General features: G+C 41.7%; 1 protein-coding gene across 1 annotated transcript in view; it reads right to left on the bottom strand.

Moving 5' to 3' along the window:
* The window catches only part of ARFGEF3 (ARFGEF family member 3), a 171,071-nt gene that overhangs the window by 132,913 nt on the left and 14,459 nt on the right, over nt 1–23,699 (bottom strand). The window lies entirely within an intron of this gene.

Consider the following 23,699-nt stretch of genomic DNA (forward strand, 5'->3'; position numbering starts at 1 on the left):
TATGTAGTTATGAGAAGGTATAGACAGTTTAGTTGAATGGGAAAGTGTGGCTTTAAAACCAACTGCTGAGTTCAAGCTATAGCCATCCACTTTTCCTAGTGGCCACAGACATTCCTAATTTGAGTTCAGGAGGTTTTTTTCACCGCTTCTCCTCCGCCCTTGTGTGATACTTGGGACTTTATTATTTGTGGTTATTAATACCGAGGCTGTAAAGAGTTTGTATCAACACCAATGAATTTTCATTGACTAAGGTTCGCCAGGGCCAATTCTATGGAACCAATTGGAATTTAACTGGTTCCTTAATTGACTTCCTCTGCTGTGCTGTTAAATAGGTTTCCATTGTATCGTGATTTTCATTTCTATTTTAATAAAATTATTTTTATCAGTATCAATCTTTTATATTTCATACCAAAGATTAGATTCGCCCTCTAGGAACTTCTTTAGGCCCTACGAATGCAACTATGAGCAACATAAAATTCCTTCTCTCCTGCAGCCCTTCAAGATTTCTTAGCAAGCCTCCTGCAATTATTAAGTTGAGCACATGAAATTACCATTTTTGCAGGTTGGAAAGGGTTGAATATCAGCAATTTTATATGATTTAATCTATTCTAAAAATCCCAAATAACATGATATGGTTATGCTCATATTTTCTCTCAAAATATATATTTTCACTATCATTTTGTGATAAAAGGTTTACACGTACCTAAAAACATTCAAACAGTACAGAGGGACAGGTAGCACTAAAAGTCAGTTAAGGTACCCTCCACGACAGAGTGAGCTGAATGTTGGCGATGGGTGTTTTTAGACAGTGGCATGGGGGAATCTTCTGGTTTTTTTTTTTTTATACTTTCTATTTGTATCAATTTTTATATAACTCTAGAATATACTTGCATAATTTGAACAAAATACTTTTTAAAGCCATAAAGCCATTGGCTCCTTACAAAAATAACCATCATCGCATTTCCTTCTGTTCAGCTCAAAAAGGTGAGTGCCTTTGCTTGTAGTTAGGCAAAATATTAAATATGGAACTAAATTTTCTCCCATTTCTTACTGGTACTCACACTGACAACCCATGTATTCTTGTTTTATTATTATTATTCTTCTTATTATTTTTTTAGAGACAGGGAGCATGCACGCGTGCACACACATGACTGGCTGGGGAGGAGGGGTGTGATAGGAGAGGGAGAGAGAGAATCTTGAGCAGGCCCCACACCCAGCATGGAGCCCAATGACATGGGGCTCGATCTCATGACCCTGAGATCATGACCTGAGCCAAATCAAAGAGCTGGACATGTAACTGACTAAGCCACCCGGGTGCCCCATTATAGTCCATATATTCTTTATAGCAATTATACCTGCTGCTGTTGTTGTTGTTGTTGTTGTTGTTGTCGTCCATAAAGAAAGCCTCCATTTATACAATAGGCCACGCTATGAAAATTGATTTGCTTTTGTAGCGAAAAGCATACTTAATTGCTTGTAGTTGTCCATCAGTTGTCTGAAAAGTTGTAAATACTATCTGGATTTTTTAATTTAATCTAAAAAATTTTTTTATTATGTTCAGTTAGCAAACATATAGTATATCATTAGTTTTTGATGTAGTGTTCAATGATTCATTAGTTGCCTATAACACCCAGTGCTCATCATAACGCATGCCCTCCTTGATACCCATCACCCAGCTACCCTATCCCCCAAGCGTCTCCCCTCAGAAATCCTCCGTTTTGGAGTCCAGAGTCTCTCATGGTTTGCCTTCCTCTATGATTTCTTCCCATTCAGTTTTTCCTTCCTTCCCCTGTGGTCCTCCATGCTATTCCTTGTGCTCCACATGAGTGAAACCATATATAACTGTCTTTCTCTGCTTGACTTATTTCACTGAGCATAATCACCTCCAGTTCCATCCATGCCAATGTAAATGGTAGGTATTCATCCTTCCTGATATCTGAGTAATATTCTATTATATATATGAACCACGTCTTCTTTATCCATTCATCTGTTGAAGGACATCTTGGCTCCTCCCACAGTTTGGCTATTGTGGACATTGCTGCTATGAACATTGGGGTGCATGTGCCCCTTCTTTTCACTACGTCTGTATCTTTGGGGTAAATACCTAGTAGTGTAATTGCTGGATCATATTGCACTTACAGTAGCACCAAAACCCAGAAGATACCTAGGAACAAACCTAACCAAAGAGGTAAAGCATCTATCCTTTAGAAACTACAGAACACTTATGAAAGAAATTGAGGAAGACTCAAAGAGATGGAAAACATTCCATGCTCATGGACTGGAAGAATAAACATTGTTAAAATGTCTATGCTGCCCAGAGCAGTCTATACTTTCAACGCCATCCCTACCAAATGCCACTGACATTTTTTACAGAGCTGGAACAAAGAATCCTAAAATTTGTGTGAAACCAGAAAAGACCCTGAATTTCCAGGGGAATGCTGAAAAAGAAAACCAAAGCTGGGGATATTGTGACACCTGACTTCAAGCTATATTACTACCTAGATTTTACCTTTGCTATCTGATAGATCTGATGGCTCCTCCTCTCTAGTAGATGGGTGTATGAATGGAGGTAGGTTAAATTTGTTCAAACTCTAGAATTTACCTTGAAAATCATATTTTTCTAACATATAAGAGCCAAACTTATTTTCTTCACATTTTTTTAAAATAAAAGAAGTCAATTCAGAAGAAAAAAGCTGCAAAAGAATAGAAAGTAACAAATACAAAACATTATCTTGTTACATTCTTGTGATGGGACAATGGTAAACCCATTTACCTTTTTAAAAATACAGAACACGATGGGTCAAGAAAACAATTCATAAAGGAGAATACATTTTTATTTATTTTGAAAATACCTTTTTCCAGTTTTATTGAGACTTACTGACCTATAACATATTAATTTTAGGCGTATGGCATAATGATTTGAAATATATGTATACTGCAAAATGATAGCCACAGTAAGTAGTTAACAGCTAACACTTCACATAGTTATATTTTTTTCTTGTGATGAGAACTTTGAAGTCTCTTAGATGAGGACTTTGAGGCCTCTCTTAGAAACTTTCAAATACACAACAGTGTTGCTAATTATAGTCCCCATGCTGTACATGACATCTCAGAACTTAATTATCTTTGGAAAAAAATGAAAAACACATCATGGCTTGGTATTTTCCCCCACAATCTGATAATACTTCTGCCATAAGATATACATTCTGTGTAATTAAGTAGAAAAACACTAAAGTTTTTTTTTTTTTTTTAATAGAGGAAAAGAGACATGAAGTCCACACTAATCATAAGGAAGCCTGCTCTAGAATTCATCTTTTTCTATAACTATTGAGTGTTTATTACATTTAGGGCATTGCACTGGGCACAGAGTACAGAACAGAGGGAAAAGCAGACATCATTCCTGCCCAAGACAGGGGCAAGTGTCAGTTCAACCTTCTGATCTTCAAAAAGAAGGAAAATGACTGACAATGTTAGCATCAAGGCTATTAAGGTGAGCTGAGCCTATAAAGACGAGCGAGTTCAATAAAAGGATCAAAGCAAGTGGCCTTCTCTTTCCACCAGACACAAACGTTGTATTAGACACAACATATTGGTTTTTCTTTGGCTCAAGTGTTCTGTCACAGCCAGCCAGACGATCTAATTGATACATGAGGGAGGAGCCCCACTAGTGGAGAAACGCCGTTTATTAATAAAGGCTTCAATATGCTGGGCACCACTTTAAGAGCTTAGGTAATAATATAATCTGCTTTAAGCTTCATGCCAAGCCAGTGAGAAGGGACAAAATATACTGGCATTTATCGATGAGGGACAGGAGCATAAGAGAGAAAAACTCACTCCTGGAAATGAGGTGGGGCTACAACAGGAGCCATGACCTCAAGCTCCTTGGCCACAGAGGACCTTAGTGGTTACCATTTGTCGCTCTTGAACCCTGTTCCAAGACAGGGTTAAGCATTTTACACCCAGTAAGCCTGTGGAGGACCCTTCATGAAAGACGAATGAACAGCCCAGCTCCTTTCTTTCTGTCCATTGTCAACCCAATATTTCCTCACATCATCCATGTCAACCATTTACACACGGACTTGTACATTTTTCCACTGTGAAACACTGTAAACTCTTTCTCACCTCCATCAACACACTTAGCGATTCCTCACAGGACCTTCCCCTGTGGCCCCATGAAAGGTTTATTCTTTAACACTTCCATAAAAAATAATTTGTCAGCAGCTATCCAGAGCTTACGAACGTGAATATAGTTTCACCGAGGATTTTCTATTCCATGAATCCGTTCTAAAGAAATCATTATACATGTAACGAAGGTTTAGATGCAAAGGCTTTTTATTGTCATTTTATTTATCATGTAAATAAGGTTAAAGAAATCATGGCACATTCATAATAATGAATGGCACATTCATAATAATCATGGCACATTATTTTAATAATAATTAAAAGTGTTCTGGAAAGTTTTCATTGACACCAGAAAGCGCTTTGAAAGCGTATGCTAAAAATTTAAAAATGAAAATGCGATGGAGAATATATACCGTGTCATGGCCCCGCTCTGAAATAAACCATTACTACAATTATAGAATAAATGGAGGAGAGAGAGAGGCTGGTAAGAAATTCCTCAGAACACATCCAAAATCTCTCTCTGCCTTTTGGGAACATGGATGATCTTGGTTTTATTATTATGTGTTTCTACATTTAAAAATTTTTCAAGAATATATTACCTTTAGAAATAAAATGTGAAGCTAGCCCTGTGCTACATGAGCAAAAACACCATCTCACTTTCCTTCAAAGCTTTTGGCCCGGGACCCTGAATGGCCATGTTTCCCGTAACAGCTTTCATCTAATCCTTCCTGAGCTGCTTCTGTGCCAACTTCTCATACTCTGTCAAGTCACCACCCTTCCCTCTTTATCAAAAACTGGGCCATAATTCCTGGAACAGTTTCCCTTCTCCTTTCCTCTAAGACATTCTTTTGCCATCCTTCAAACACTTCCTGAATTCTTTCTTCTCTCTCAAGTCTTTTTGACTGAAAATAGGCTTGCTTGTCACCCTAAAATATAATTACCTTAGTCAAGTAATCTAAAATAAGTATCCTTAATTTCATTTTGCTTCTTTCTAGGACAGATTTTCCCACAATCAAACTTTTGGGCTTAGCGTGTAAATATACCAACAGCATGAAGCCTGCCTCTAGGACTGGTTCTGCCCTGCACCATAACAAGGGAACCACATGCGTTTTGATACTTAATGACTTTTTTTTTTTTTTAATGATGGAAGTGTTCCAACTGGCAATCAAGAGGTAGGACTCTGCCCAGAATTTCTGCCATGAAGAGGCAAAAAGCAATAAACCACCAAAACAGAAAGGATCGCTAACTCAAATATTCAAATCTTAGGGAAGAAGAAAAAGTAGCTGGAAAATACAACGTAATCTTTTTTATGTGCTGACAATTTTATGCAAATAGGTAGCTACCTCATGAAAAATAACAATTAATGGTATAAATATCTTTCAGAAAAGTCTATGTAACTAAAGACAGGTAATGTGAAAAGGCAAAACCAAACCAGTCACATTGAGACAAAACTGTGATTTATGCTTTATTCAGAACTCAGTGGCCTGTTAAAGTTCACAAATAATATAGATCTACACATTTTTTAACAGCGACTTCTCGTCACTTAAATGCCATGATAGTGCAATTACAGGACTAAAAGTAAAGTGACATTTTTCTGTGAAATAGAAATTGCTGGTTATGATGTCAAATGCCTTTAAAAAACCAGTCCATTGGCAGGTCAGCACAACAGGCAGAACTAAAATTTGTATTCCTCAATTGCAATAACTCCCTTGTGAAAAGTACATAAGATTCTTAGTATTAAAATGGTCTTTCAAAAAAAAATTATCTAGCCTATCATATATGTCCAGACTCTGAATGAAAACTTAGGCATATAATGAAAAGATACCTGGTTCATGTCCACATGGAAGCCACAGCTTCAAGGAAGGAACAGACATGGGATAATATAAAAACATAGGTAAGAAAGCAATGCACACTTTATAGTATAGTATAAACAGTCAACTAGGAATGTATAACAGAAGTAGGAGAGATCCTGTCTAGAAAAATTCAAGTGTCTTCATGGACAAGGTGCTATTCATTTGGCCTTGAAATTGGGGGTGTTGTATGGGACTTGGTAAGCCAGGGAAAGAAGTGGGAAAAGACATACCACACTGAGGTTGTAGGTGCAAAGGCACAGAGTGTGTTCATTATGACTGGACAAGTCATAGTGGGAAGACTCATGAGAAAGGAGCCTTACCTTTGGTAGGGTAGATTCTAAACAGCTTATTTTTTTTTTTTAAGATTTTATTTATTTGACAGAGATCACAAGTAGGCAGAGAGGCAGGCAGAGAGAGAGGAAGGGAAGCAGGCTCCCCGCTGAGCAGAGAGCCCGATGCGAGGCTCAATCCCAGGACCCCGAGATCACGACCTGAGCTGAAGGCAGAGGCTTTAACCCACTAAGCCACCCAGGCGCCCCATCTAAGTAGCTTTTGAAGGGTCTTTGCATGCTATTCCAGAGAAACTGGCCTTTAGCCAGTTGAAATTGAGGAGCTAATGGAAGATTTTTAATCCAGGGAAGATTGTGACCTCAGACATTTTCTACAAAATGGAACTCTGGCTACAATGTAGGGAATGATAAAAAGTAGACTATCATGGAATAAAATTCTAGAGTCCAGTGAATCTGCATCAAATTCAGGCTCTGCCAATTATAATCTGTACACTCAGTAACCTCTGCAACTCTCATTTTATATATGGACCTAATATTACCTACTGGAGAAGTATTACAATGATTAGATAAAAAACAACATTAGAAAAATTCCTGATTCCTTACCCTAACATTTACAGCACTCCTGAAGTTTCCTGGCCCAGCCCCCTTCTTTTGCCACCTCTGGCTCTGTCCTGCCCAACAAGGGTCTCATAGCATGGGTCTCAAGACTACAAGCTATGCAAACAGCTGCTGTTTAGCCAGCCCTTGGGCCTAGACATGCAGACATCTATGGCATCATCTGCCTTCTGAAAGATAAAGCCATGTCTACATGCAGTTTTTGGAAGGAGGCTCAGCATAGTCTAAGAGGGAATTCTGAGGTCTCAAGTGCCCAGAGCAAGAACTGAGGGAATAGGGTGGGTTCTAGGTGGAAATGTTCCCTCCACCTTGATGAGGACAAGAACAGGGCCTCTACAACATGAGCCCAGAGAAGGGTCACACTTCTCCCAGGACTTACGGTGATATGATAGTGCTTAGCATGTTGCACATACTCAACAAATTATTATTGTCTTTGGTACTTTTTCTCACTGTCACCACTTTCTTATTACTATAGTTTTGTTGTTGTCATCACTACTTACTGGAGGCAGCAAAGCCTGGAGAAAGGGACTACACTGTTATAAGGGCCCAGTGCTGAAAGTACAATGCAGTTAGGCCATATTCAGGAATGGAAAGGAAGAAATGGAACCTAGAGATAGTACAGAGTTGGAGTAGAGAGGACCTGCTGGAAGAACAGTTTTGAGGATGGAAATGGGATGGATGATAACTGTATCTTTATATATTATGGAATTTCAGATTCCTTTGGGCATCTGAGTATTGGTAAGTACAAAACTGGATGTACTGGTTTCGAGCTCAGGAATTAGAAGATCTCCATCTTAAGGTAGCTGAAGGCTTGGAAGTGATTGAAACTTCCAAGGCAAAGTACAGGAAGAAGGACAGCAGAAGGACAGAGCTCAGAAAAATCTGTCCAGCCAGTGAGGGAAGAGAAGAAAGGATGCTAGCAAAGAAGTCAGAGGAAGCTGTGTTGCATAGAAAGATGGCAGAAGGAAAGCTGTCCTTCAAAGATATAGCCATTCAGTACTAGTACCTACTAATCACTGAGTGCCTGCTCTGTGCCAGGCATAAGGACTGGCCATACATCCATGATCTCATTTAATTGAGTACTTACGAAACTGTGATTACTTCTTCATGATCAATAAGCTAACAGACTCAGAGATGGTAAGTACTTTGTCCCATGTCACTTAGCTGCTGTACAGCATTAGGTCCCATTAGAAGCATAACCTTACTATTAAAACAGGAAAAACAAGGAACACTTTGGTCATTGCTCTGGAGGAGATGTGGAAAGAAGTAGTAAGTCCTTCCATCAGAGGAAGCTATGAGCTGGGAACCTTCCCATAATGTTAGAACTCATTTAATCCTCATGAGAACTTGGATGGTGGCCATTATCGAGTTCATTTTACAGTTCAAGTCATGGAGGATCCCAAAGTCACATATACATGAACAAAAGTGGTAAATGGATGAGTCCAGATTCAAATGTAAGGACTATGCAACACAAAAGCCTTCTCTCTCTCCTAGCAACATGTTACCTCTCCATCATGAGGAAGCAAAAGATAAAAGCAGAGGAGAAAGGGATCTACAATATGGAGACAAGCACAGGCATCCCTGCAAATTAGCCAAAGTAATACAAATTTTTTATTTTCCAGGTGACCTATGTTCTCCCCCTAAAACAACCCAGCACATGAAAGCCACTGCAATAGTCCCCACTTTTCTCAGGAGACGTACATCTGAGAACTGTTTCCATCCGATTAGCACACTCAGATATAAAATGTACAGGCCTATAGGTCACAGAAAATAAAAAAATCTGTATCCTTTACTGTTATTGACTTTTTATCTACAGCAATAAAATTTTCAGCATTAAATTGTCAAATTTAGTCCACAATGTAAAACCTAAGCATCTGGTTAGTTTGAATATAGGGAAAGGCCAAGAACAATACGTTAAAGCTTAATCTCCAGTGTCAAGATAGACTGTACCATTCAAAGCTAACAATCGTTCATCATAGGCATGCTCAGTGCTTTTAAACTTCATGTCCTCTCTACATGTCCATCCGTCTTTACAAATTCTACCCTCCTCCATGCTTCTGCCTGACCCTACCAGCATTTCTAGAGTCCCTCCTGGCTGGGTCAGGGCCTCCCCTACCCTACAGGATAGAGTAGCTGGTTACACAGGTGGTCAAGGATATTGTTAAATAACTGTGGAGGGAAATATATTCACCTTTCTTGGCTTAAAGTCAACTGGTAAGGAAGGTCCTTGTGAAATCTACTAAGCAAGTGAACTGCCTTACTAATATTACAGTGGCATGCTACACCTTAAAATTGCGACTATACCTTTTTTTTTAAGATTTTATTTATTTATTTGACAGAGAGAGAGAGAGAGAACGCGCGCGCGTGTACAAGCAGGGGGAGCTGGAGACAGAGGGAGAGGGAGAAGCAGGCTCACAGATCAGGGAGCCTGATGCAGGGCTTGATCCCAGGACCCTGGGATCATGACCTGAGCCTAAGTCAGATGCTTAAAGACTGACCCACCGAGGCACCCCAAACTGAGATTATACCTTCAAAGATTATACCTTTGAAGAGCCTCTCTTCAAAGAAGAGAGGCTCCCTAGCAGTTTATGCCAATTTTTGATCAATTACTAGAACAATGAGGGACATACTAAAAATAACTTTTCCTATGGTGTACCAACTGGATGGAATTTTAATAGCCTTCAAAATGTTTTTAAAGAACTCCTAGTGGCACTTGAAAATTGTTTTCAATACTAAGTGAAACTAGCAAGTTGCAAAACATTACATACCTTGTGACCTAATTTTCATGACATACATTCAAAAGAAAATAAACCAGTGTTAAGATTTATTATCTCTAAATGATCTAGCTTTTGCATCCAGCTGTCAAGTGTGGGAGTTCAGGCTTAACCAGTTATTACTGGGTCCTAGCTGTTTCATACCTCATTGTCCTCATCTATAAAGTATAGATGTAATGAAACCTATGAATAGTTCAAATAACATGACATTGTACATCAAGAATTACATTTTCTAGGCTTTTGAATTTTCTACAGTATGAGCATACTTTACAATGTAAAAACATTCCTTCCCCCCCACCATGAGTGTGTCATTTATGTATTCTCTTACTTTCTAGATAATTTAAAACATGTATATTTCATACATGTTTTAGGACACAATGATTCCTTTTAGACCCATCTCTTCTGCCACTCACAAAACTTAACTCAAAATGGATTAAAGACTTAAATGTAAGACCTGATCTGCTAAACTCCCAGAATATAGAAAAAAAAAAGCTCCTGACATTGGCCTTATCAACAATTTATTGGGTAATAACCAAAGGCACAGACAACAAAAGCAAAAACAAACAACTGGGGGATCAAACTAAAAAGGTTTTTCACAGCAAAGGAAACAATCAACAAAATGAAAATGCAACTTACAGAATGGGAGAAAATATTTGCAAACCATCTATGTGATTGAGGTTAATATCTAAAACATGTAGGAAATGTATACAACTCAATAGCAATAATAATAATAAACAATCCTACTAAAATAGGCAAAGAAATGGAAAAGACATTTTTCCAAAGAAGATGTAGGTTGCTCAAAATCATTAATCATCAGGAAAATGCAAATTCAAAATCACAATGAGACATCACCTCACACCTGTTAGGATGGCTATTTTCAAAAAGAGATAACAAGTGCTGGTGACGATGTGGAGAAAGGGAGTGCTGTGCTCTACTGGTAAGAATGTAAATTGGCACAGCCATTATGAAAAACAGTATGGAGCTTCCACAAAAAATTAAATATGGAACTACCATATGGCCCAACAATCCCTGGGTGCATACCCAAAGGAAATGAAACCAGTATCTCAAAGAAATATCTGTATGCCTATGTGTGTTGCAGCATTATTCACAATAGTCAAGGTATGGAAACGACCTCAGTGTCCATGAACAGATGAATGGATAAAGCAAATGCAGTATCTATCTACCTAGATATTTATATATAAATATAGATCTATACATAAATATATAAAAATATAGACAGCTACATATGTACCAGAAGTACCCAGGTACCTATACTTTAGATATCAAGCATAAATACACAAACACACAATGGAATATTACTCAGCCATAGAAAGAAAGAAATCCTGCCAAGTGTGCAACATGGATGAACCTGAGGACGTTATACTAAGTGAAATAAGCCAGAGTCAGAAAGACAAATAGTGCACGGTTTCACTTATATGTGGAATCTAAAGAAGTCTAACTCAAAGAGAGTAGAATGGTGGTCACCAGGAGCTGAAAGGTGGAGGAATAAGGAGATGTTGGTCAAAGGGTACAAAGTTTCCATTATAAGATGAATAAATTCTGGGGATGTACTGTACAGCATGGTGACGATAGTTAGTAATACTTTACTATATACTTGAAATTTGCTAAGACAGTAGGTCTTAAGTGTCCTCCTAACACACAAAAATTGTAACTAAGTGAGGTGATGGATATGTTCATTAACTTGATTGTGGTCATCATTTCACAATGTATACGTATCTCAAATCATCACTCTATACGCCTTAAATATATGCAAATGTCTTTGTCAATAAAGCTGGGAAAAGCCACTGAATACCTTTTTATATTTTGAAATTACAGCCTCTGTCCCATTAAACACCCCACAGTTCTTTCCCCATTGGCATAAAAAATCACATTTGGCCAGTCACGTACAAAGATCACGTCCCTTAAAGCAATACATTTTGGCAATAAGCATCAGAGAACCATGATGTAAAATTTTATATTCCCATAAATAGCAACTTCTCCCAACAGTCATGTGTGTGTGTTTTAACCACTGACTATCCCAAAAGATCCCGCTCTGTAAGCACTCTCGAAAAATAGGCCTTGGGTGAGAGCCAAAAAGAGTGGTTTGTTTCCTTATTAGCTGTCTGCATTAAACATGATGTAGATTTTATGCCTCCCCTCATCCCTCCTGTAGACTCCGATGAATAAGATCCATGTTAATCTGCCACTCAGTAGCCTCAGGTCTGGCAAAATCTGATAAGAAGATAAGACTGCTTCTCGGGATAAATTTAATTTTAAAGGTTGGGATTGTGTCTGGGTGCTAGTGACCCTTCAGCCCCCTAACCTGCCTTGGAGCCCAGGCATCCTGATAGCAGCTGTGTTTGCAGCAACACATCACCAAGGGGCTGCTTTATTCCATTCAAGGTGGTTATCGACTCTTACACACCCACATGACCTTCCTAAATGAAACACATACTGGAAGAAAAACAAACATGCCCCGTATTTTTTTTTTCTTTTTAATGTACTGAAGAGAGAAAGCGGCAGCGGATGGCTCTCTTAGTAAAATGATTATAGATCAGGACAACAAACCCTGCCTGACAACCATCCCAGGCCGGGACGTGAACATGGGACTTCAAGGGACTGAAGGCTTGGCCAGACCAGGAGGGCCATGGTGGTGCTCCTCTGCCTTATGTTGTTACCATGAGTCGGCCTGGTGTTACTGTTACAGTTACAGCCACAGCCCCCAGAGATCACGGGAGTGAATACCACACAGCCAGCTGCTACAGGCTTGGCTCTCAATGGCCTACATCCAAATAGGGACTTGGTGAGTTTGCCAAAGCATGTATATGGGTCCCTACAAAATCCAGGAAAACAAGCTGAGATCCTGCAGGCTCATAAGGATGTTAGTATGGAAGAAAGGGAAATTTGTAGACAAATGTGTATTCAAGTATTTTAAACACTATAACTAAAATTCTGCTATAATTACTTGTAGTGGCAAAATCTCAATAGGTAAAAACCTCTGGCTAAGGAAAGGGGTCTCTTCTTCTATAAGGTTAAAAAAAAAAAAAAGGACCCCATTCATTTTCTATCCTAATACTGATGGGAGAGGTCCCCACTATGGAAAGCTGAGACTAACGGACTCTATCATCGAAACACTTTTCCAACTGCTCAGATGCCTTGTCACTAGGGTGACTCAACACGGTGTTCGCATCACTGTGTTCTTCCCCGTGTGTCAGGAGCACCCTCAGTTCCAGCCGAGGGAAGCAAGAACACAGCAAGCAGGCTCAAATGACCAAGAACCCTGTTGCTAAAAGACAGGGTCAAATACCTTGGAAAAAATGTTTATACTCCAGTTTATGGGCACTAGCTGGCTGTCCTTTCTCCCTGGGGGCTCCGAGGGACCCGATGTCTCTCTGCAGGCTGGGCTCCATCCAGTTGTCCCTGAAAAGCCAAAACCATCCATGCTGGGGAACTGGGGTAGCCAGGCCTGCCCAATGGAAAGTCCAAGGTATCTGGGCAGGAAGCCCACCCCGCCCCCCAACCCCGGCTCTGGATTAAGTATAAAGCTATCACGGAAGATTACCGTGTCAGGGAAGGCAATGGAGTCTGTTAAAAGAACACTGGCCTAACTTGGAAATCGGTGATTTTGTTTTGGCCAAGAAATGTCAGGGATAATCCTAAGCATATTACTTTGGTCTTCTGGTATGCAATTTCTGTTCACAAGACAGGTGCAGAAGCTTTCTAGACTCCTTTGAAAAGATGGGAAGGATAAACAGTAGGGATATGAAAGAGCTTTGAAAACAACCATTCTATGGGAAATGGCTGGGAAGAACAGTGAGAAGAACAGCAGAGTCCAAGGAAACCGGCTCTTAGTCTTTATGTCTCAGCCATCTTAGCAGCGAAATGGGGGAGCTCCATCGCCTCTCCAAATTCTCATAGCCTCTGCTTCTTTGAGCTGTGTGGTGTGCAGCGGTCAGCCTTCTCCTTTGTAACTTGATTACAACTTTGCTTTTGGCTGACGGCATGGCCAGCCTCAAGTGGTAAATCAAGACTGGTCTAAGTTGTTCCCGACAATCCTGGTTCCTACTTTCACTGCCTCCCTCATGGCTCTTGAAGTACTTTGGCTTTCCTGATGAAAAGGGCAAGACCCGTTTAGTTGGCACTGCCCTTCCGTCTTTTGTCCTGCCTTCCGTCTGGGGTGAGGGCGTGCTGACTATGGCTGCAAGAACCATTTTGTGGTACAAAAAAACAAATATAATGGAAGTTCAGCAGTATCCTAGATATCCCAGATGCCTATTAAGGAGGAAAATAAGCCCCATCTAGTTTACACCATAGTTAGGCTTTCCATTAGTTGCAGCTGAATGCATTCGCCACTTACATACTACCAAAGCCAATTCCTTTCTTTCCTTTTAAGATTTTATTCGTTTATTCGAGAGAGAGGTAGAGAGAGAACAAGAGAGGGTGGGGAGAGAGAGAAGCAGGCTCCCCACTGAGCAGGGAGCCCATAGCAGAGCTTTATCCCAGGAACCAGGATCACAACCTGAGTAGAAGGCAGAGACTTAACCTGCCCCACACCCTAAAGCCAATTTCTAGAGAAAAGCCAACATTCAGGTCATCACACGTGTGCCTTCTGTCCCAATACATTTCCCAAAGGTGAAAGGGGGAAATGAAGGGATAGACAGGGACAACAATAATTCCTATTTTAACATATCTAGGTGATGGTATTCAGCAAATATCCATTGAAGACATAGATTGTATTAGCTAAAAGAACAACTTTCAAGTCAAACCTGTACTTGAACCTCTGTCTGTCCTGTATTAGCTGTGAGAGTTCATGGCAATGATTTTATCACTCTAGCCTCAGTTTTCTTATTCAAATATAAATTATTTTCATACCTATCATACTTACTGCAAAATTTAATAAGATAATGTATTAAGTCACTAGCACAATTCCTGGCAGAGACTGATGCCTCACACTTGGTCTCCTTCAATTCTGCGAGGAGGCATGTTACACTGCAGGGCTGGGAATAAGGATGACAGACTTTAGAGTCTAGCTGCAGGGAAGCTTATGAGCAAATCAGTTATTTGTGGCAGAAGAGGAAGGCTACAATATGCCCCAGTGCGCCCAGGGTGTGCGAGAGGGTGCCAAAGCCCCAGCTCCATGCCCCCAAGACCTTGTAAATGCCACACATGTAAATATCCAGTACTATTGCCCCAAAGTTACCAAATACTTAATTTAGAGTTTCCTTACCCTTATCCCGTAGAAGAAATTAAAAGGTCAGCAAAATGGTCAAAATGCAGCCAGGCAACAGGAAAGGGACTCCACCTAGAGATCTCCCGGGCTGCCGCATTCACCTGAACTCCCTCCCCTGGACCCTGGGGTCACATGGATTCCTTTAAAGTGGGTGTATCAGAGAGAACACTTTCAGCTGCGAGTGACAGGAAATCAACTCCCTAAGGGGCTTAAACACGGAGGCAGGTTGGCCCCAATTCTAGGTGATTCAGTGCTCCAATGACACAGCCAAGAACCCAGGTTCTTTCCATCATTCGGGTGATCCGCCCTTTAAGTGTCAGCTTTACCCATTCCCCATCCCCCCACGCACACCCTCCTTACCCCTGTCCACCCTCCACAAGTTCCCCTCACAGCTGCAAAGCAAGCTGTGGCCATTGCAAGCATCACTGGAAGATGAGAAGCCTCCGGGAAGAAAGAACTTCCCCTTCACGAGTCGGAGAGAGCATCCCTCTCGCGTTCCATTCTGATACCCCTGACACAGGGCACAGCCATGGCCAGATGGGACAGTCACACCTGTGATGGGGCAGCCTCCTCTGAAGCACAGGATGGACAATAAAAGCAGATCATGACACTCAGTCAGGTCCTGCTGGTTAAGGTAGGGGGTGACTGGATGTTGGGTAAGCGATCAGAGGTCTCTGTTCTGGGGGAGAATGATGGAAGGTGCAGAGAATTTACACATGCTGACAATTACCTCCTAACTAGGAAAACCCCTGCATGTCTTCTGGTTCAAAACCAAACCAAACCATTGCCTTTAGGTACGTACAAGGTGCAGTTCTACTGGAAATTTGGGTCCTCCCCCGGCCCCCATAATTCCATCAACAGCCAGCCTCATCATGGACTGCCACAAGAGGCCAGCTCAAAGACGCTGCTTGAGTCTAGAAGCAAAAGTGGAAGAGGGAGACAGAGTGCCATTAGATTTCACCTTCCTTATTTCAGATGCTAGAATTTACGGAACAACCCTTGAAACTGCCACGAAGTTTCACTGATGGCATCTGCTCGGGCTCATTTGTCTCTAGTTCCCAAGGACCAGTTAGGCCTCTCTGGGTTCTGAGGGGTCAGAAATAACACTGCTTTAATTCCAACTCTTATCTACTCCTTTGTACCTGAAATCTGTTCTTCTATTTAAAATCACACTTTGAGGGACACCTGGGTGGCTCAGTTGGTTAAGCGGCTGCCTTCGGCTCAGGTCATGATCCCAGCATCCTGGGATCGAGTCCCACATCGGGCTCCTTGCTCGGCGGGGAGCCTGCTTCTCCCTCTGCCTCTGCCTGCCACCGTCCGCCTGTGCTTGCTCGTTCTCTCTCTAACAAATAAATAAATTAAAAAAAAATAAAAAAAAAATAAAATCACACTTTGAAACTCAGCGCTGAAGGTAGGGGGAGAAACCGAACCAAAGAACTTGAATCTTGCTGCAAATTGCCGAAACACCATGAGCCTGTTTTATCAGGTGATGTTTCACTTATGATTTCATGTACATTCTGTAAAGCACCATCTTAATTAAAATCTTAAGCAATCTTCATTAGACCCCAGTAAGTGTTATTTGCAGTGCTGTTCCAGGGCAATTTCCATAGCTCCAGGGGATAACGCCAGTGTAACATGACCCAGGTGACAGTTCCACAGGCCTGGGCGGTACAAGACAGGCCCACCTCCCTACAGAGCATTATAACATGATTGCTGTACAGGCCTAAAGCTTGGAGCCCAAGGACAGGGGCTGGAAAGGGCAGGCCTGGAAAGGGCAGGGTAGGGAGAAGTTCCTATTCTCAAGTAAGAGGAAGCATTGGTGGCATAAAAAAAAAAAAAAAAAAAGTAATTATTTGAGAGGAGAGAGAGAGAGCATGCAAGCAGGGGGAGGGGCAGAAGGAAAGGGAGAGGCAGAGGCAGAGAGTCTCAGGCAGACTCCCTACCCAGCATAGAGCCTGATGCTGGGCTTGACCCCACGACACCTGAGCCGAAACCAAGACTCTAATGCTCAACCAACGGAGCCACCCAGGTACACCCAGTTGGTGAATCTTAAGAAGGAAGGTCTCAAGGACTCAAGATTTTGACATCTAAAATGGGGAAGAGGGATGCCTGAGTGGCTCAGTCTGTTAAGCATCTGCCTCTTGGTTTTGGCTCAGGTCACGATCTCAGAGTCCAGAGATCAAGACCCCTGTCAGGCTGTGCGCTCAGCAGGGGTCTGCTTGAAGATTCTCGCTTCCTCTGCCCCCCCCACCCATATGCATTCTCTCATCCACTTTCTCCCTCTTTCCAATAAATAAATAAATCTTTAAAAAATATAAATAAATAAAATGGGGAAGACATGGTTCTCAAAGGGGAACCTAGATGCCCAAGACCCTTTTAGAGGGTCCATGAACTCAAAAGTATTTTTGGTCTCAATCTCTCAGGAGTATATGGTGGACTCTATGAAGAAAGAACATCCGCCATTATCTGAACAGGCGATTAAGATTCCTTTCCCATTTTAAACTGCTTATCTATATGAGGCAGGATTTTCTTTATCTCCTTCAACCAGAGCAACATATTGGAACAGATTGAATGCAGAAGCCAAGCTGAGATTCCAGCTGTTTTCCTTCTACACTGCCACACAGGAAGGATTTGCAAAAAATGTAAAATTCTTCTTGCTAAATTTTCTTAAAGTAGTTACTTCTCATTAAAAAAAGTCATTTATATTAACATGTAATAGGTTTCTTGCTACTTTTAAGAATTAATAAATATTTTTTAACTTTCTGTGTTAACTTCTAGTGTGGTAAATACTGAATAGATACAATCCAATATTTTTCCTAAAAAGCCCTTTGGGGTCCTCAATAACTTTCAAAAGCGTAATGGGTTTTGTTTTGTTTTGTTTTTTTCATTTTATTTTATTTTAATAAACATATAATGCATTTTTATCCCCAGGGGTACAGGTCTGTGAATCGCCAGGTTTACACATTTCATAGCACTCATCATAGCACATACCCTCCCCATTGTCCATTTCCCCACCACCCTCTCCCATCCCCCCTCCCCCCAGCAACCCTCAGTCTGTTTTTTGAGATTGAGTCTTTTACGGTTAAAAGTGTAATGGGTTTTAAGACCAAAAAGTCTGAGAACGGCTGCACTGATATGACAGATGAATGCACTGATGTGACAGATGAACTTTCCCAAAAAGTGGTACATGAGCACATGATGGGATATTACTCGGCTGTGAAAAAGAAGGAAATTCTGCCATTGATAGCAACATGGATAAGCCTTGAGAACACTGTGCTAAGTGAAATAAGTCAGAGGAAGACAAATACTGTATGATCTTCCTTAAAAGTTCTCATTACACACGCACACAAAAGGCAGGGGATGGGTATTAAGTACCCTTATGTGGTAATGACTTTACAATGTAAACATATATCAAATCATCCCGTTGTACACCTTGAACTTCCACAATGTTATGTCAATTCCATCTCAGTAAAGCTGGAAACAATATATGCCTGTAACGTGGAGGGACCTGAGACAAGGCCTATGGGCTAGAGGCTGCTCTCCTGCTCAAATGCTGAGAAGAGAGAAGAAAGGAGGAGGTAAATCTGTGTCTCTTTGCCTGCAGGAGAGGGAGCATGCAAGCACGCTGAGCCCTTCCTTGGGGGAGACAGAGTCTGTCTCTGTGGTCTGGAACAACGTCTCTCTAGATCTGTTCTTCTCTGCCTCTACTGGTTGGTCAATGATCGCACGGGGGTAACAGAGGCACCATACCACCTTTCACTGTCCATCTTCAGTTACAGAAGCTGACAGACAAAATGACCAGCTCAGGGTCCCAACGGTCATACACGGAAGAACAAGGACTTGGAGGCAGGACTTACTTTACTACAGTGTTCCCTGTTTCCTTTCTCCTCGTGTGGCGTGCTCTCAGAGGGGAGATGGTCTGTGTTTTACTCCCGGCACACAGGATATGGCCTGTTTGGCTGACTCTGAGCCATCTGCCGAGTCCCCATCTGCCACTGCCTCTCCCGCCACAGCCCAGACCCCCTCACACTGTCTTCCTGTTACTGATCACAGCTCCAGATGCTCCAGGCATTCAAGACAGAGCTGCAAGGCACCATCACAAGCAAATATTTATGAAGGTGTCCACTGTACTGGGTTCTTGGGCGTACACACCTTAAACTAACAATCACTTTCTTTCTTAATCAAATATCCTCTTGACTATAAAATGATAGCTATATTTTTACTATGCCTGAGACACATGAGCAATGTCATGTTCCTGGCCCTGTCTTCCATGTCCAGCTATATTTCAGAATGGGGGTTAAAATCCCATGGGGCAAAATCCCAGGTCAACCCAGGGGAACACAACGCACGCTGTGTTCAGCCCGTCTCTGCCAACCACAGCTGGACTTCTTCTCTACCAACAGACTCTGAAATAAACATACAAAACCCCTTTTGTCTTTGAAAGACTTTTCTCCCAGCTGATAAATACAGAAAAACAAAACAAGGCTCACAAAATAAAACAAGCAATGGGGAAGTTACAATTTCAGAGAGAGAGAGAGAGAAAAAAAAAAAATCTTTAAAATACAACAGTACTCTCTGGACCTCATTAAATTAAAAATTAGCCCAGGTCGGCTCCCCCCCCCAGAATGTGATCTAGACTGGATGTGTTTCTTTTTCTTTTCTTTTTTTTTTTTTTAAGATTTTATTTATTTATTTGACAGGCAGAGATCACAAGTAGGCAGAGAGGCAGGCAGAGAGAGGGGTGTGGGGAAGCAGGCTCCCTGCTGAGCAGAGAACCCGATGCCATGCCAGGCTGGATCCCAGGACCCTGGGATCACGACCTGAGCCGAAGGCAGAGGCTTTAACCCACTGAGCCACCTAGGCGCCCCTAGACTGGATGTGTTTCTTTAGCATAGTCTGACCCCGTAAAAACCAGGACTGTGCTAACCCTCCTCACAGGGGTCCAGCAGGCTCATCGTGACCCTCCCACGTCGGCTGCTGCTTACCCTCTTCCTTACTCAAGTAAGCAGAAGCTCAGAGAGGTAAGGATTAGTTAATTCCATAATGACTCGGGCCTCCCTAGTGGGTGCTCAACACCAGTTTCAGACCAGAGTCCTTTATCTTAAGGTCTCCTTCTGCCTGACAAAGAGGAAAAGCCAATTTAGGTCCTTTCCTGGCATAGTTCTGTATACGCACAGATCTCAACAGCTTCAATAATTCACAGCTCTTCTGTCAGCCTGAATATACGACACCCCCTCTTTTAAGAGCTCTGGCTCCTTGGAAGTCACATTTAAAGTTGTTTCAGTGACAGGTGATCTTAACCCTACTCCTGTGTTCGTAAGTTGCTCTCATGAATGGGCAGTGGCTAAATACAGATTTCCCAAGTGCTCTTCTCAACACTGGTGCTTCATCAAATAATCTGCTGCATGAAATGTAGTTTTCTGTATCTCAGCTTTTCACAGAAGCTACGAAGAAGAAGTAATAGACCTCTGTGATGAATCAGTACTGGTGGGGGGAATACCCCATAGTAAGACAGTAAACTCTGGAGGTGAGCAGTTCCGACGCTGCCCCAGGCCGGCTTGAGCAGTGTGGCTGCCTACAAGATCTCTCCACACCTGAGTCGTTCCTCTCCCTCAAGGAAGGGCTTTCACGGTGGAGACCAGCATGCATGGTGCCTAGGAGAGGCCCTGTCACATACGAAAGGTTGTCAAAATGTCAATTTGTGTTCTTAAGTGTTCCAAAATTAGTTGATAAAATATGAATCAGAAGGCTATTAAGCATGCTACAAGGCATCACATTAACAGAGTACCGGACTACAGAGGAGGTAAAGGAGATTTCCTGTGTCAAGTTTACTGAACTTCACTTGAAAAGACACACCAGGGTATTATTTTATAATTACACAATCGTGCTGCTTTATAAACAGTTCAACGACACAGAAATATGCAGTAGAATGAAAACAGAAAAAAATATAAAATATTTAATAAATGAAGATGTCCAAAGAAACTAAATGATTTTAGTCTTTGCACCACACCTTCCCCATTAGGGAAAAAAAAAGTCCTACAGGATCAACAAGAGAGATACAAACAACTCACTGAACCATTCACATCACGAATCAATAAGCTCCAGTCCCTACCCATCTTCTGGAATCCACTGTTACAACCCATCAATAGAAACAATTTCTCAGAGGTATACTCTGAAATAAAGTAGGAAATTTGGACCTAAATTGCCTGTAAGGCACAGTTTAATTATAGAAACCAAACATAGAATAAAAAGCCTACCTTCCTTCCATTCAAAAATAATAAAGAGGCTCAAGAAAGAAGATTCATGATGGGGTTGTTATATTTTTTTCAAAATGGGGTTTTATGTTTCCTTCCAATACCTCTCTTTAGAACCAAGGGCTATAAAATAAAGATATCAACCACTTGTCATAAAGGAATGATGCGTGGCTGGCTACTCTTGAACATTAATATCTTGCTCACATCCCAAAATGTCAATCAAGCCCAATATCCCCTACAACCTAGTTGGGTGGGTTATGCACTTATTTAATTGACTGATCATTTAAAAGTGCTTTTAGGTCAGGGGCTATTAACAAGGAGAAGCTTTATAATTGAGAGCTAATTGTAGGTCTTCCTTATCAAAGGGAATAGAACAAGAAAACCATTAGGATTGGCCTACAGGCTGGCAGATAACACACAGAAGAAGCTGTTTTTAAGTTAGGACATCGTATGGTATAGTACTTATGCTATGTTGCAAGGTGACAGGAATACTCTTTGTCTTCCCTAGCAGCAGGAAAAGGAAAAAGAGAAATTAGATCTTTGGGGCACCTTGATTTCGAACATGGATTTCAGCATCCCTACTGCTAAAGGCTTCTCCACATGTCACGTTCTTCTTGCCAGTGGGTTTTTGTGGCCAACACAGAAATATCATTCTGCTCACCTGTTTAGGGCAAGCCTGATCTCAGGAAGATGAACATCAGCTCAACTCCAGGGCAAGTCCTTGTTCACGCAAATGGTCCCCATCTACCTCCAGCAAGGTTGACAGAGTCTCCCTCCTTCCTTTCACGACTCGCTGAGATAAAGAATTCTCTATAACTGAAAATGAGCCAGTCTTAGACTAACCAAAGGGTCTTAAACCTATTATCATTATTATCATCATCATCTTCCTATTGCAGAACCAGCAAAAGATCAACAGAGCCAAAACTGACTTACATTTGCCTGCTTCTGCAAAGGGAGGTCAGCTGTACTAGGGAAGAAAAGCAGAAGCCAGAAAGAGGTAAGACCTCAAGATGAGCTTAAATCCACGAGAAGCACAGATGCTTGCAATTCACCTGAAAGAAAGTGGAAGCCTCGTTAGAAGCACCTGTCTGGCATTTCTGCTAACAGCCGCCGTTCAGTTAGCACAGCTGAAGACAGGACCTGGGAAATCTACATGAGCATCCCTTGCTTCCTCCTCTGGATGACAGGAGCTAGCAAGGAGAACCCAAAACTCCTCCACGATACAAGAAAGACAAAAACAACGCCGAGATTGAAACTGTCTGCCAAGAACCACGACGGAGGTATTTGCTGTTCTCATCCATTTAAAATCAGTCTTTCCCTGTTGATGTGACCATGTTTATTTCAATTAAAAAATAAACATTTTGCCCATCCTGTTGAAGTGGCTCCAGGATTCAAAGCATAGAATGGAAACACTAAAACAGATAAAAGCAGCAGAAAAAGCCATGAAAATAAAACCATATTGGGTGTCTAGGTGGGTCAGTCGTTAAGCATCTACCTTTGGCTCAGGTCATGGTCCGGGGTCCTGGGATCGAGCCCCCTCATCAGGCTCTCTGCTCAGCAGGGAGTCTGCTTCTCCCTCTCCCACTCCCCCTGCTTGTGTTCCCTCTCTCGCTGTATCTCTTTCTGTCAAATAAATAAATAAAATCTTAAAAAAAAAAAAAACCATACAAAGAGTGGGAAGATACTGTGGAAGGTTCTCTCAAAGCATAAATGCTGATGAATGTGGAAAGATCAGTAGTTTCCCCCAATCAAGATAGGGACGCACGTGCCAGCATCTGAGCTGAAAAAAGGATGTGGACCAGGCAGGCAAAATGAAGCAGAAGCTGGGCAGAGGCTCAGCCAGGGTGGGGATGGGAGTGGTGTGGGGGACACAGACAAGGACAAATGGGGAAAAGTGCTGTTAGAGCCTTTCTGGGAAGAGCAACTGGCAGAAGAAAGGCAATTAGGCTGAGGTTGGCTCTGAACAATCACAGAGAAGGTGAGTGAAAGGCGGCGGGGCCGTGGCCGGAGTCATGTCTGGGATTGTTCCCAGAGGGGCACTGAGAAATGCCAACAAGAGGTTCACTGCCAATGGCTGCCTTTTAACAAGACAGCTCGAGGATTCCCTTGACATTTTTATCTCATCTATACCACTCTCGTGGTAAATAACCTGGGCAAAGAGAAGGGGCAAATCTGGGGGTGAGTGTTCTTTGAAACAGAAATACTCCCAAGTGGAATTCATGTTGGGAGTGTGGGAGGGGAGGCAGCTTGCCTCTTCCAGGTGGGCCAACGAGAGCTCGAATCCTTGCACAGTCAATGTCCTTTGGCACAGAACATTAATCAGGGTCCCAAAAAGTACCACCAACTCCTAACCCCTGATCCAATACACATTAGGCTAGTCAGGGCTTTGATTGAGGAGAGAGTGAGGAATTTAAGACTATACTAGGTGAGATCAATGGATTGGGTGTTGGGCTTCTGGTCCTAGTCTCTGGCACCTCCCCTTTCAGTCAATGAGATGTGACAAGTCCTATTGCTAAAGCTGAGATTCCATTCTGGCATGGATTCTTCCAAATACTATGTTT

The sequence above is a fragment of the Martes martes genome (assembly GCF_963455335.1).
Source record: "Martes martes genome assembly, chromosome: 6".
NCBI classification, from domain to species: Eukaryota; Metazoa; Chordata; class Mammalia; order Carnivora; family Mustelidae; genus Martes; species Martes martes.